General features: G+C 42.5%; 1 pseudogene across 1 annotated transcript in view; it reads left to right on the plus strand.

Annotated features, from left to right (window-relative positions):
* Positions 1 to 452: 452 nt before the first annotated feature.
* Positions 453 to 13,488, plus strand: part of LOC311138293 (metabotropic glutamate receptor 7-like) — a 252,959-nt pseudogene continuing 239,923 nt past the window's right edge. The window contains exon 1 of the transcript in view: positions 453 to 973. The product of the transcript in view is annotated as a metabotropic glutamate receptor 7-like (transcript). The remainder of the gene's footprint in view (positions 974 to 13,488) is intronic.

The following is a 13,488-nucleotide window of genomic DNA, read 5'->3' on the forward strand; positions in this document are numbered from 1 at the left end:
CAACGGCGGAATATCAACAGCACTTCCTCTCGCGGTTACATTCTTCCTAAAAAGGTTCTTTATTGAATATCGACTCACTTCAAACCTGGAATGGGGCGTTCAAGCAACAAGCGACTGTGTGAACGGTACACTGCTACTGGGCAGCTGTGCGCACATCTAGAAGGAATAAGGCATTTGTAAACCCGTCGGTAGCCTATAGCGGAATAATCTGCGCACCTTCTCAACCTGACCATTTTTTATTTTCACACATGGACTTACTTTGGACGATGAATCATCTTGATTTCATAGAAGTATTATTATTTTTTTAAAGTGCCTCGGTGCATCGGGTCTTTTTTCTGAATCGAAGTCGGAGGTAGGAGGGAGAGAGAGAGAGAGAGAGAGAGAGAGAGGAGACGAGAGAGAGAGAGAGAGACAGAGAGAGAGAGAGAGAGAGAGAGAGAGAGAGAGAGGCCATGGCCAGGCTAAGGGATGGTGGCGTGGTTCTACAACTGAATAAACCCTACTTTACGTGGCGAGTGTTGTGGGTGATGAAAGCTCTACTCGACCTTACAGCATCGCAGGAAATTTACGCACCGCATTCCATAAGAATGGAGGGACACCTGACCTCGGTGGCCTCTTCCCGGTGCATGCCCGGGGGATCCCGGGGGAGCGGTGTGGGGACATCAAGAAAGAGAACGGGATCCATCGTCTCGAAGCAATGATGTACGCCTTGGACCAAATCAACAGTGATGACGAGCTTTTGCCCAATATCACCCTAGGTGCCCGGGTGCTCGATACATGTTCGAGGGACACCTATGCTCTGGAGCAGTCCCTGACTTTTGTGCAGGCACTCATACAAAAAGACACTACAGACGTGAGGTGTATGAACGGTGAACCACCAGTGTTCGTCAAGCCAGAGAAAGTTGTTGGAGTGATAGGAGCTTCAGCAAGTTCTGTATCGATCATGGTGGCGAACATATTACGTCTGTTTCAGGTGAGTGGGGATCAGAATAAAACGGACATACATCATGTGTTATAATGAGAGAGAGAGAGAGAGAGAGAGAGAGAGAGAGAGAGAGAGAGAGAGAGAGAGAGAGAGAGAGAGAGAGAGAGAGAAAATAGAGAGAGAGAGAAAGAGAGAGAGAGACAAAGAGAGACAAAGAGAGACAGAGAGAGAGAGAGAGAGAGAGAGAGAGAGAGGGAGAAAGAGAGAGAGAGAGAGAGAGAGAGAGAGAGAGAGAGAGAGAGAGAGAGAGAGAGAGAGAGAGAGGGAGAGAGAGAGAGAGACAGAGAGAGAGAAGAGAGAGAGAGAGAGAGAGAGAGAGAGAGAGAGAGAGAGAGAGAGAGAGCAGAACACCAGAACACTCTGTACTTGCTGTCTGTTCAGTTATCAATATCACAATCACATGGAGTGAATGATGTCTTCTCATAGATATTTCAGATTCCACAATGGACTGAATTTACACCCTATACAAATTAAAATGAGATCCAGAGCTTTTAGAAATGGATGTCAACCCACTGTTGCTGATATGTGTCCTCCCCTTAAGTGATTGATACACGTGTGATGCTGTTGTAAGCTTGAGAGGCCACAGGGAAAGACATGTCCTGTAAAGTTGTGTAATGCTGGCATGCAGATACATTATTTTTTTTAAAATCTTTTGAATACAAAATGCTTTGGAGTCACCGAGTTCATGTTTAAAGTTGTTTGTTTGAATTGGCTGTCAGCTGATTTTCTCAAATTGATATCTATACTGGGGGAAAAAATTGCACGTGGCTGCAGCAACAGTGGTTGAGCTTTAGCAGCGGTGCTGGGTGCTGAAAGGACAGCTCCCTCCTTTTCCCAGCACAGCTACCGACCACATGGCTTCAGCAGTGCTGGGTGCTGAAAGAACAGCTCCCTCCTTTTCCCAGCACAGCTACCGACCACATGGCTTCAGCAGTGCTTGGTGCTGAAAGGACAGCTCCCTCCTTTTCCCAGCACAGCTACCGACCACATGGCTTCAGCAGTGCTTGGTGCTGAAAGGACAGCTCCCTCCTATTCCCAGCACAGCTACCGACCACATGGCTTCAGCAGTGCTGGGTGCTGAAAGGACAGCTCCCTCCTTTTCCCAGCACAGCTACCGACCACATGGCTTCAGCAGTGCTTGGTGCTGAAAGAACAGCTCTCTACCGCTACACCAACGCTCTACTGCTCATATATTCTGACCATGTGGGTAGTAGGGCCACAGCGTTGAGGGACATTCATATAGCATGGTGTTGAGAGGACAGCTCTGTGCCGCCACAGCACCGCCGCGCTCCTCTGCCTTCAGAGTTCTGCGCATATTCAATTCTTAAATTGATAGGCAGACCATAGTTAGGGCCTGCCTACCTGATCCAATTGCTGTTGTGTTCATATGAATCACAAATGGCATATTTCTGCAGATCAATAGGGTTTCCAAACCTTCATATTATTAAAGGAGCCAATCAACATCCCTGATCAATTAGTACACACCATTTTTGTATTATCTTTGTATTTTTATATTCTGCTGTATTACATTTTTACATTTTAGTCATTTAGCAGACACTCTTAGCCAGAGTGACTTACAGGAGCAATTAGGGTTAAGTGCCTTGCGTTGCTCAAGGGCACATCGGCAGATTTTTCACCTAGTCGGCTCGGGGATTAGAACAAGCGACCTTTCGGTTACTGGCACAACGCTCTTAACCACTAAGCTACCTGCCGCCCCAATGTGTAATTTATTGTGTAATTGTAAGATGCAGGGCTCCCTTACAAAAGATACCTTGGTCTCAACGGGACTCCCTGTTAACACAAAGGTACATAAACAAACACCAGATTTACACACACAGGCCTGGACATGGGAATACAGACATGGGAATACAGAGATGGGAATACAGACATGGGAATAACATTAACATTTTAATGGGAAGTAATTGCTTGTCAGCCAGCATCGAAATGGATATTATGCCTGCACACAGTCCTATAGGGTGTCACTAGTCATGGGGAAATGGGGACATTACATGTGTAATGGGAAATCATCCGTTGTCATCCAGTGTATCCAGTGTATCCCCAGAGACACTGATAGAAAACTCACTGATATGACCTAATCCCTACAGCTACACAGCTGTTTGCAGGTCATTACCCAACAAATGGCTCTAAATGTTGGCAGCACCAGAACACACACCCATTCCATCACTATACCAATGCTCTGCGTTTACAGTGTTATCGCTGTGATGTTTTCCCCTGGTTTTCAGGAAGAAGTTTTCTGTGTCTTACTTTACTGCTCCACTCAATCGTCAGTCTAATTCAGGTGTTTCATTGTAACTGGTTACCATAGCAGCAGCAGCACATCCCATTCACACAGTGTCTTCATGTTGTTCTGCTGCTAATGCAGTCCCAGTCCCACTGCTCCACTCTGCATGCGTCATGATGACAGTATAACTCCATATGTTATGATGACAGTATAACTCCATATGGTATGATGACAGTATAACTCCATATGTTATGATGACAGTATAACTCCATATGGTATGATGACAGTATAACTCCATATGCTATGATGACAGTATAACTCCATATGTTATGATGACAGTATAACTCCATATGGTATGATGACAGTATAACTCCATATGGTATGATGACAGTATAACTCCATATGCTATGATGACAGTATAACTCCATATGTTATGATGACAGTATAACTCCATATGGTATGATGACAGTATAACTCCATATGTCATGATGACAGTATAACTCCATATGTTATGATGACAGTATAACTTCATATGTTATGATGACAGTATAACTTCATATGCTATGATGACAGTATAACTCCATATGCTATGATGACAGTATAACTTCATATGTTATGATGACAGTATAACTTCATATGTTATGATGACAGTATAACTCCATATGTTATGATGACAGTATAACTCCATATGTTATGATGACAGTATAACTCCATATGTCATGATGACAGTATAACTCCATATGTTATGATGACAGTATAACTTCATATGTTATGATGACAGTATAACTTCATATGCTATGATGACAGTATAACTGCATACGTCATGATGACAGTATAACTCCATATGCTATGATGACAGTATAACTCCATATGTTATGATGACAGTATAACTCCATATGGTATGATGACAGTATAACTCCATATGTTATGATGACAGTATAACTCCATATGGTATGATGACAGTATAACTCCATATGTTATGATGACAGTATAACTCCATATGTTATGATGACAGTATAACTCCATATGTTATGATGACAGTATAACTCCATATGCTATGATGACAGTATAACTCCATATGCTATGATGACAGTATAACTCCATATGCTATGATGACAGTATAACTCCATATGGTATGATGACAGTATAACTCCATATGTTATGATGACAGTATAACTCCATATGTTATGATGACAGTATAACTCCATATGGTATGATGACAGTATAACTCCATATGTTATGATGACAGTATAACTCCATATGCTATGATGACAGTATAACTTCATATGCTATGATGACAGTATAACTCCATATGTTATGATGACAGTATAACTCCATATGCTATGATGACAGTATAACTCCATATGTTATGATGACAGTATAACTCCATATGCTATGATGACAGTATAACTCCATATGGTATGATGACAGTGTAACTTCATATGTTATGATGACAGTATAACTCCATATGCTATGATGACAGTATAACTCCATATGCTATGATGACAGTATAACTCCATATGCTATGATGACAGTATAACTCCATATGCTATGATGACAGTGTAACTTCATATGTTATGATGACAGTATAACTTCATATGTTATGATGACAGTATAACTTCATATGCTATGATGACAGTATAACTCCATATGCTATGATGACAGTATAACTCCATATGCTATGATGACAGTATAACTCCATATGCTATGATGACAGTATAACTCCATATGCTATGATGACAGTATAACTCCATATGTTATGATGACAGTATAACTCCATATGTTATGATGACAGTATAACTCCATATGTTATGATGACAGTATAACTTCATATGTTATGATGACAGTATAACTCCATATGTTATGATGACAGTATAACTCCATATGTTATGATGACAGTATAACTTCATATGTTATGATGACAGTATAACTCCATATGTTATGATGACAGTATAACTTCATATGTTATGATGACAGTATAACTCCATATGTTATGATGACAGTATAACTTCATATGTTATGATGACAGTATAACTCCATATGTTATGATGACAGTATAACTTCATATGTTATGATGACAGTATAACTCCATATGTTATGATGACAGTATAACTCCATATGTTATGATGACAGTATAACTTCATATGTTATGATGACAGTATAACTCCATATGTTATGATGACAGTATAACTCCATATGCTATGATGACAGTATAACTCCATATGTTATGATGACAGTATAACTCCATATGTTATGATGACAGTATAACTCCATATGTTATGATGACAGTATAACTTCATATGTTATGATGACAGTATAACTCCATATGTTATGATGACAGTATAACTCCATATGTTATGATGACAGTATAACTCCATATGTTATGATGACAGTATAACTCCATATGTTATGATGACAGTTTAACTCCATATGTTATGATGATAATATAAGTAACTATGGTATATTATTTAGTAAAATGTGCCTAGTAACTTCAAGTTCTGTTTTTACCATTTGTACGAGTATAGTAAATCAATTTCAAACAAGTATACTTGTTGAAGCTACTTTTCCTTTACATTTAAAATAATACATTATTAATGTATTGATATCTATACTGACTAAAAATATATTTGCAACATGCAACAATTTCAAAGATTTTACTTAGTTATATTTCATATAAGGACATCAGTCAATTGAAATAAATACATAAGGCCCTAATCTACTGGTCAGGGGCGCAGCCATGGGTGGGCCTGGGAGGGTGGGTGGCACTGGGGAGCCAGGTCCACCCACTGGGGAGCCAGGTCCACCCACTGGGGAGCCAGGTCCACCCACTGGGGAGCCAGGTCCACCCACTGGGGAGCCAGGTCCACCCACTGGGGAGCCAGGCCCAGCCAATCAGAATTACATTTTTCCCCAACAAAAGGGCTTCATTACAGACAGATATACTCCTTAGTTTGATCAGCTGTCCGGGTGGCTGGTCTCAGACGACCCCGCAGGTGAAGAAGCCGGATCTGGAGGTCCTGGGCTGGCGTGGCTACAAGAGGTCTGCGGTTGTGAGGCCGGTTGGGCGTACTGCCAAACTTTCTAAAACGAAGATGGAGGCGGCTTATGGTAGAGAAATAAAATAAAATAATCTGGCCACAGCTCTGGTGGACATTCCTGCAGTCAGCATGCCAATTGCGCGCTCCCTCAAAACTTTAGACATCTGTGGCATTGTGTTGTGTGACAAAACTGCACATTTTAGAGTGGCCTTTTATTGTCCCCAGCACAAGGTGCACCTGTGTAATGATCGTGCTGTTTAATCAGCTTTGTGATATGCCACACGTGTCAAGTGGATGGATTATGCTCACTAACAGGGATGTTAACACATTTCTGCACAACATTTGAGAGAAATAAGCTTTTTGTGTATATATTTTTGTTCAGTGTATTATTATTATTATTCAGAGTATTTATATTAGTATTACTATTCAGAGTATTTACAGTATTATTACAATTCAGAGGATTTATATTAGTATTACTATTCAGAGTATTTACAGTATTATTACAATTCAGAGGATTTATATTAGTATTACTATTCAGAGTATTTACAGTATTATTACAATTCAGAGGATTTATATTAGTATTACTATTCAGAGTATTTACAGTTTTATTACAATTCAGAGGATTTATATTAGTATTACTATTCAGAGTATTCATGTTATTATCACTATACAGAGTATTTATATTATTATTCATATTCAGAGGTATAAAATGAAAATAAGTATTACCTTTAATTTAACATTTTCACACACCACACATGCCAGGGGAGTCCTTTTGTCTGTCTGTCAAGCAGAGAGCCTGCTGATGACATTGTTGAGGTGTGTGTGTGTGTGCAACACGGGGCTGTGTCTGCCAGTCAGAAGAGGTTAAAGGTTACTAGCTGAGGGTGCTGTTACACCCTGGCATCAACAACAGAAGAGTAATGTGGACAGGCAGTGGATGTTTCCCCGAATGGCACCCTATCCCCTAAGTAGTGCACTACTAGTAGTACACTAAATAGGGAATAGGGTGCCATTTAGGACACGAGACCCTTGTGTAGAAAGAGTCATGAGCGTGGGAATCCCCTCATACCCTTCACCCTCAGCAGCCAGCCAGCCAGCCAGCCAGCCAGCCAGCCAGCCAGCCACCGAGGGAAAGACAAGATGTTATCATTATTTCGGTTTTTGGGAGCTTGGTGTGGTTTTGGGAGCTTGGTGTGGTTTTGGGAGCTTGGTGTGGTTTTGGGAGCTTGGTGTGGTTTTGGGAGCTTGGTGAGATTTTGGGAGCTTGGTGAGGTTTTGGGAGCTTGGTGAGGTTTTGGGAGCTTGGTGAGGTTTTGGGAGCTTGGTGTGGTTTTGGGAGCTTGGTGTGGTTTTGGGAGCTTGGTGAGGTTTTGGGAGCTTGGTGAGGTTTTGGGAGCTGGGTGAGGTTTTGGGAGCTTGGTGAGGTTTTGGGAGCTTGGTGTGGTTTTGGGAGCTTGGTGAGGTTTTGGGAGCTTGGTGTGGTTTTGGGAGCTTGGTGTGGTTTTGGGAGCTTGGTGAGGTTTTGGGAGCTTGGTGAGGTTTTGGGAGCTGGGTGAGGATTTGGGAGCTTGGTGAGGTTTTGGGAGCTTGGTGTGGTTTTGGGAGCTTGGTGTGGTTTTGGGAGCTTGGTGGGGTTTTGGAGCTTGGTGAGATTTTGGGAGCTTGGTGAGGTTTTGGGAGCTTGGTGTGGTTTTGGGAGCTTGGTGAGGTTACTTCCTCCTTAACCTCAGGACGTGATGCCCAGTGAAACTGAGGGGACACAGTCCTCTGCATCTGCCCCAGGTACACACACACACACACATACACACACACACACACACACACACACACACACACACACACACACACACACACACACACGCACACACACACACACACACACACACACACACACACACACACACACACACACACACACACACACACACAGGACTCTGTGTTGTCAGGACTCTGTGTGTTCAGGACCCTGTGTCTTCAGGACTCTGTGTCTTCAGGACTCTGTGTCTTCAGGACTCTGTGTCTTCAGGACCCTGTGTCTTCAGGACTCTGTGTCTTCAGGACTCTGTGTCTTCAGGACCCTGTGTCTTCAGGACTCTGTGTCTTCAGGACTCTGTGTCGTCAGGACTCTGTGTCTTCAGGACTCTGTGTCTTCAGGACTCTGTGTCTTCAGGACAGTATGAGGGAGGAGAGACCAGAAGGGTGGAACTGACATTTAGCTAATTTCACAGGAGAGAAAGGGTACATTTCATGCCACGGAAGCGTTGGTGCATAATATTACTTGCACCCTTTTGGCAGGGAAAGTAAACCGATACAATAGACTCCCGCATATGGCTGTGGTCAATACACTGTACTTTCAAAATACATATTTTCTCTTTACCCATTCAATTGTTGGGACCATGTCAATAATATAGTGTGCAACTTTCTTTCTTTCTACACAGTTTACTGTTCCGTTAGTCAGCACCTCCCCAAACATCTTTGGGTGTGCATCAGCTCATGCTTTTTACTCAACAATCTCATTACATGAGACAACGAAGCCGATTCACTGTTTACCACCCAATGCCTATACAGTACTTCCAGAGATAACGACAGCTCCCTTTACTCTGTATAATGAAGCATGTCGACTCCAGCCTGGTGCTCTTGTTAGAAGATTAAACCCAAGGTCTGTCCCTGATCCTGATAACATCCTGTTGCAATGGTAAAAAAAACACACACTGACTCCAGAGTACAGACCCACGGCAGGGATCTCAGTCCAGACCCACGGCAGGGATCTCAGTCCAGACCCACGGCAGGGATCTCAGTCCAGACCCACGGCAGGGATCTCAGTCCAGACCCACGGCAGGGATCTCAGTCCAGACCCACGGCAGGGATCTCAGTCCAGACCCACGGCAGGGATCTCAGTCCAGACCCACGGCAGGGTTCTCAGCAGGGATCTCAGCAGGGATCTCAGCAGGGTTCTCAGCAGGGATCTCAGCAGGGATCTCAGCAGGGATCTCAGCAGGGTTCTCTGCTGGGTGCAGTCAGTGGTGCTGGCAGGAGTTCTATTACATTTGTGGTGAACCTATCCTGAAAGGGCAGTTGACACTCTTGGTGCTGGATTTGATTTTTCCCAAAACGTTTCCCCAGAGTGTTTCTTATATGGATTCAGTGACGCCCTGTTAACTCTCATACCTACACGTTCTGCATGGGGACCCACAGGACTGTTCTCTCATACCTACACGTTCTGCTTGGGGACCCACAGGACTGTTCTCTCATACCTACACGTTCTGCTTGGGGACCCACAGGACTGTTCTCTCATACCTACACGTTCTGCTTGGGGACCCACAGGACTGTTCTCTCATACCTACACGTTCTGCTTGGGGACCCACAGGACTGTTCTCTCATACCTACACGTTCTGCATGGGGACCCACAGGACTGTTCTCTCATACCTACACGTTCTGCATGGGGACCCACAGGACTGTTCTCTCATACCTACACGTTCTGCATGGGGACCCACAGGACTGTTCTCTCATACCTACACGTTCTGCATGGGGACCCACAGGACTGTATATCCTCTTTCCTAAACTCTCAGTCTTACATGTGCTTGTTGCATGAAGAGAGCACATCAGACTCCAGAGTTCAGTCTCAGCTGGCTGGTTGCTTGGCTGTATGGAGTTTTCCTTAAGTACTGCTGTGCTGTTTGCCTATATGAATTCACCGGTTGACTGAGCTGCCACCGATCATTAGCCTCTCGTCAACCTTCTGTCCTTGAGGAGGGAAAGCATCCTTCTCACCCCTCCTCCCCTCTCCTTCCCCCCTCTCTCTCTCTCTCTCTCTCTCTCTCTCTCTCTGTCTCTCTCTCTCTCTCTCTCTCTCTCTCTCTCTCTCTCTCTCTCTATGTCTTTCTTTCTCTCTCTCTCTCTCTCTCTCTCTCTCTCTCTCTCTCTCTCTCTCTCTCTCTCTCTCTCTCCTCTTATCTCTCTCTCTCTCTCTTTCAATTAAAATCAATTTAGAGGGGATTTTTTGGCATTGCAAACATACATTTATATTGTCAAAGCAAGTGAAATAAACAATAAAAAAAACTGAGAAGAAACAAATTTAACATCAACAAAAAACGAGTAGAAATTAACAGTAAACACTCAAAAAGGTTTAAAAAATATAGACATTTCAAGTGTTACAGTGCATTCGGAAAGTCTTCAGACCCCTTGAATCTTTTCACACTTTATGTTACAGACTTACTCAAAAATTGATACAATTATTTTTTTCCCTCTTTAATCTAAACACAATACCCCATAATGACAAAGCAGAAAAAAGTTTTTGTAGAAATCTTGGCACATTTATTACAAAAAAAACCCCTGAAATATCACATTTACATAAGTATTCAGATCCTTTACTCAGTGATTTGTTGAAGCACCTTTGGCAGCGATTACAGTATTGAGTCTTCTTGGGTATGACGCTACAAGCTTGGCACACCTGTATTTTGGGGTGTTTCTCCCATTCTTCTCTGCAGATCCTCTCAAGCTCTGGCAGGTTGGATGGGGAGCGTCGCTGCACAGCGATTTTCAGATCTCTCCAGAGATGTTCGATCGGGTTCATGTCCGGGATCTGGTTGGGCCACTCAAGGACATTCAGAGACAATCAGAGATTTGTCCCAAAGCTACTCCTGCGTTGTCTTGGCTGTGTGATTAGGGTCGTTGTCTTGTTGGAAGGTGAACCTTTACCCCAGTCTGAGGTCCTGAGTGCTCTGGAGCAGGTTTTCATCAAGGGACTCTCTGTACTTTGCTCCGTTCATCTTTCCCTCGATCCTGACTAGTCTCCCAGTCCCTGCCGCTGAAAAACATCCCCACAACATGATGATGTCACCCCCATGCTTCATCGTAGGAATGGTGCCAGGTTTCCTCCAGACGTGACGCTTGGCATTCAGGCCAAAGAGTTCAATCTTGTTTCTCATGGTCTGATAGTCCTTTAGGTGCCTTTTGGCAAACTCCAAGTGGGCTGTCATGTACCTTTTACTGAGGAGTGGCTTCTGTCTGGCCACTCAACCATAAAGGCCTGATTGGTGGAGTGTTGCAGAGATGGTTGTCGTTCTGGAAGGTTCTCCCATCTCCACAGAGGAACTCTAGAGCTCTGTCAGAGTGCCCATTGGGTTCTTGATTACCTCCCTTTTCCCCCGATTGCTCAGTTTGTCCGGGCAGCCAGCTCTAGGAAGAGTATTAGTGTTTCCAAACTTCTTCCATTTAATGATGATGGAGGCCACTGTGTTCTTAGGGACCTTCAATGCTGCAGAAATGTTTTGGTACCCTAGATTTGTGCCTCGACAAAATCCTGTCTCTGAGCTCTACGGACAATTCCTTCTACCTCATGGCTTGGTTTTTGCTCTGACATGCACTGTCAACTGTGGGTCCTTATATAGACAGGTGTGTGCCTTTCTAAATCATGTCCAATCAATTGAATTTACCACAGGTGGACTCCAATCAAGTTGTAGAAACATCTCAAGGATGATCAATGGAAACAGGATGCACCTGAGCTCAATTTCAAGTCTCATAGCAAAGGGTATGAATACTTATGTAAATAAGGTATTTCCATTTTTTATTTTTTATACATTTGCATACATTTCTTAAAACCTGTTTTTCCTTTGTCATTATGGGGTATTGTGTGTAGATTGATGAGGGGACATTTTTATTTAATCACTTTTAGAATAAGTCTGTAACATAACAAATTGTGGAAAAAGTCAAAGGGTCTGAATACTTTCCGAATGCACTGTATATGAATATCAACCATCAGACAGGGCCTGCAACCACCTATTGAACGTAGCTTGTTTGTTCTGATTGATCTTATCTTATCAAATACACCAGAGAAATATGTTTCTACAGGTGTCTTCACCCAATACATTAGTGACCGTTGCCCGGTTGTTTGTGATAGAGACGTGAGAATACAAACATCTAAGCCTCGTGTCACGAAGAGGAACTTTGAAAACTTCAGTGAACAGGCTTTTTTACATTACCTTTATTTTAGTGAACTTGATTGTATTTCAGCTATCCCTGAACCTGATTTAGCTTTGAGCCTCTTTGCAGATGCCTTCGAAACTATTGTGGATAATCATGCTCCCTTCAAAAAGGGTTAAAGGTAGATCGAATGCCTGGTACACTCTGGAATTATCCGAAGTCATTAATAAAATATATTATGCTAGTGTCAAGGCCAGCAACACAGGCTTAAGCCCGGGCTGGCAAGCTTTTAAGAAACGGAGGAATTATTGTGTAAGACAAATTACGAAGGCTAATTCAAATTATTTAGAGAAAAATAATTCCTGGATGCTTCGCTAGCAATTGACAACAAGAAATCCACAGGGGCCGTCCAATTGGATTCCGGTCTGCTTAAGTGTGCAGCGCCCATCATTGTTGTCTCAATAACCCACATTCTTTATTTAACATTGTTATCAGGAAATATTGAAAAAGTATGGAAATCTGCTCTTGTGCTGCCACTCCATAAGGCCACGGATAGTAATGATCTTAATTATTATTGCCCCATTTCAAGGCTTCCTTCTCTAGCTAAGTTTCTTGAATCCTTGGTAAATGTACAACTGCTCATTTTTATCTGAGAAATGTATCTTGAATGTTAACCAATCAGGGTTTAGGCCTGGGCATATAACTATTACAGCAACCACTTTAGTTGTTAATTATCTTGTCAGTGACATAGACACTAAAATGAAATGTGCTGCTTTGTTTGTGGACCTGTCAAAATCTCTTGATACTGTTGATCATGCAATTTTTTCTCTCGAATCAGTTGTCCTCGATAGGCCTGATCTTTTGATGCCTGTTCATGGTTTCATGATTATCTTAGTGACAGAACTCAGGCCATCGTGATTTATGGGGTTAAGTCCTAATTTCTTGAAGTACATTAAGGTGTTCCGCAGAGGTCTATACTAGGACCTGTTCTTTTCATTATTTATATAAATGATATTGGTCAATCTATAAAAAATAAAAAATAAAATAATATATATGTGGATGATATTATTAAGTACTCAATTGCCCCCACTGCTGACTGGCTGTGAAAGTCAGATTTTACAGTTGTGTAGAAAGCCCTTACTGATCATACTTAATACGGGCAAAACTAAATACATGTTGTTTTCAAGTTCTCATAAGATTGTCTCAGATGGATTACATCTTTACTCATCGGATGGTTCTATAATCAAACGAGTCCCTGCACACAAAAATACCTTGGTAATTGGATTGACAATGATTTATAG

This window comes from Coregonus lavaretus, assembly GCF_964263955.1.
Source record: "Coregonus lavaretus genome assembly, chromosome: 12".
NCBI lineage: Eukaryota > Metazoa > Chordata > Actinopteri > Salmoniformes > Salmonidae > Coregonus > Coregonus lavaretus.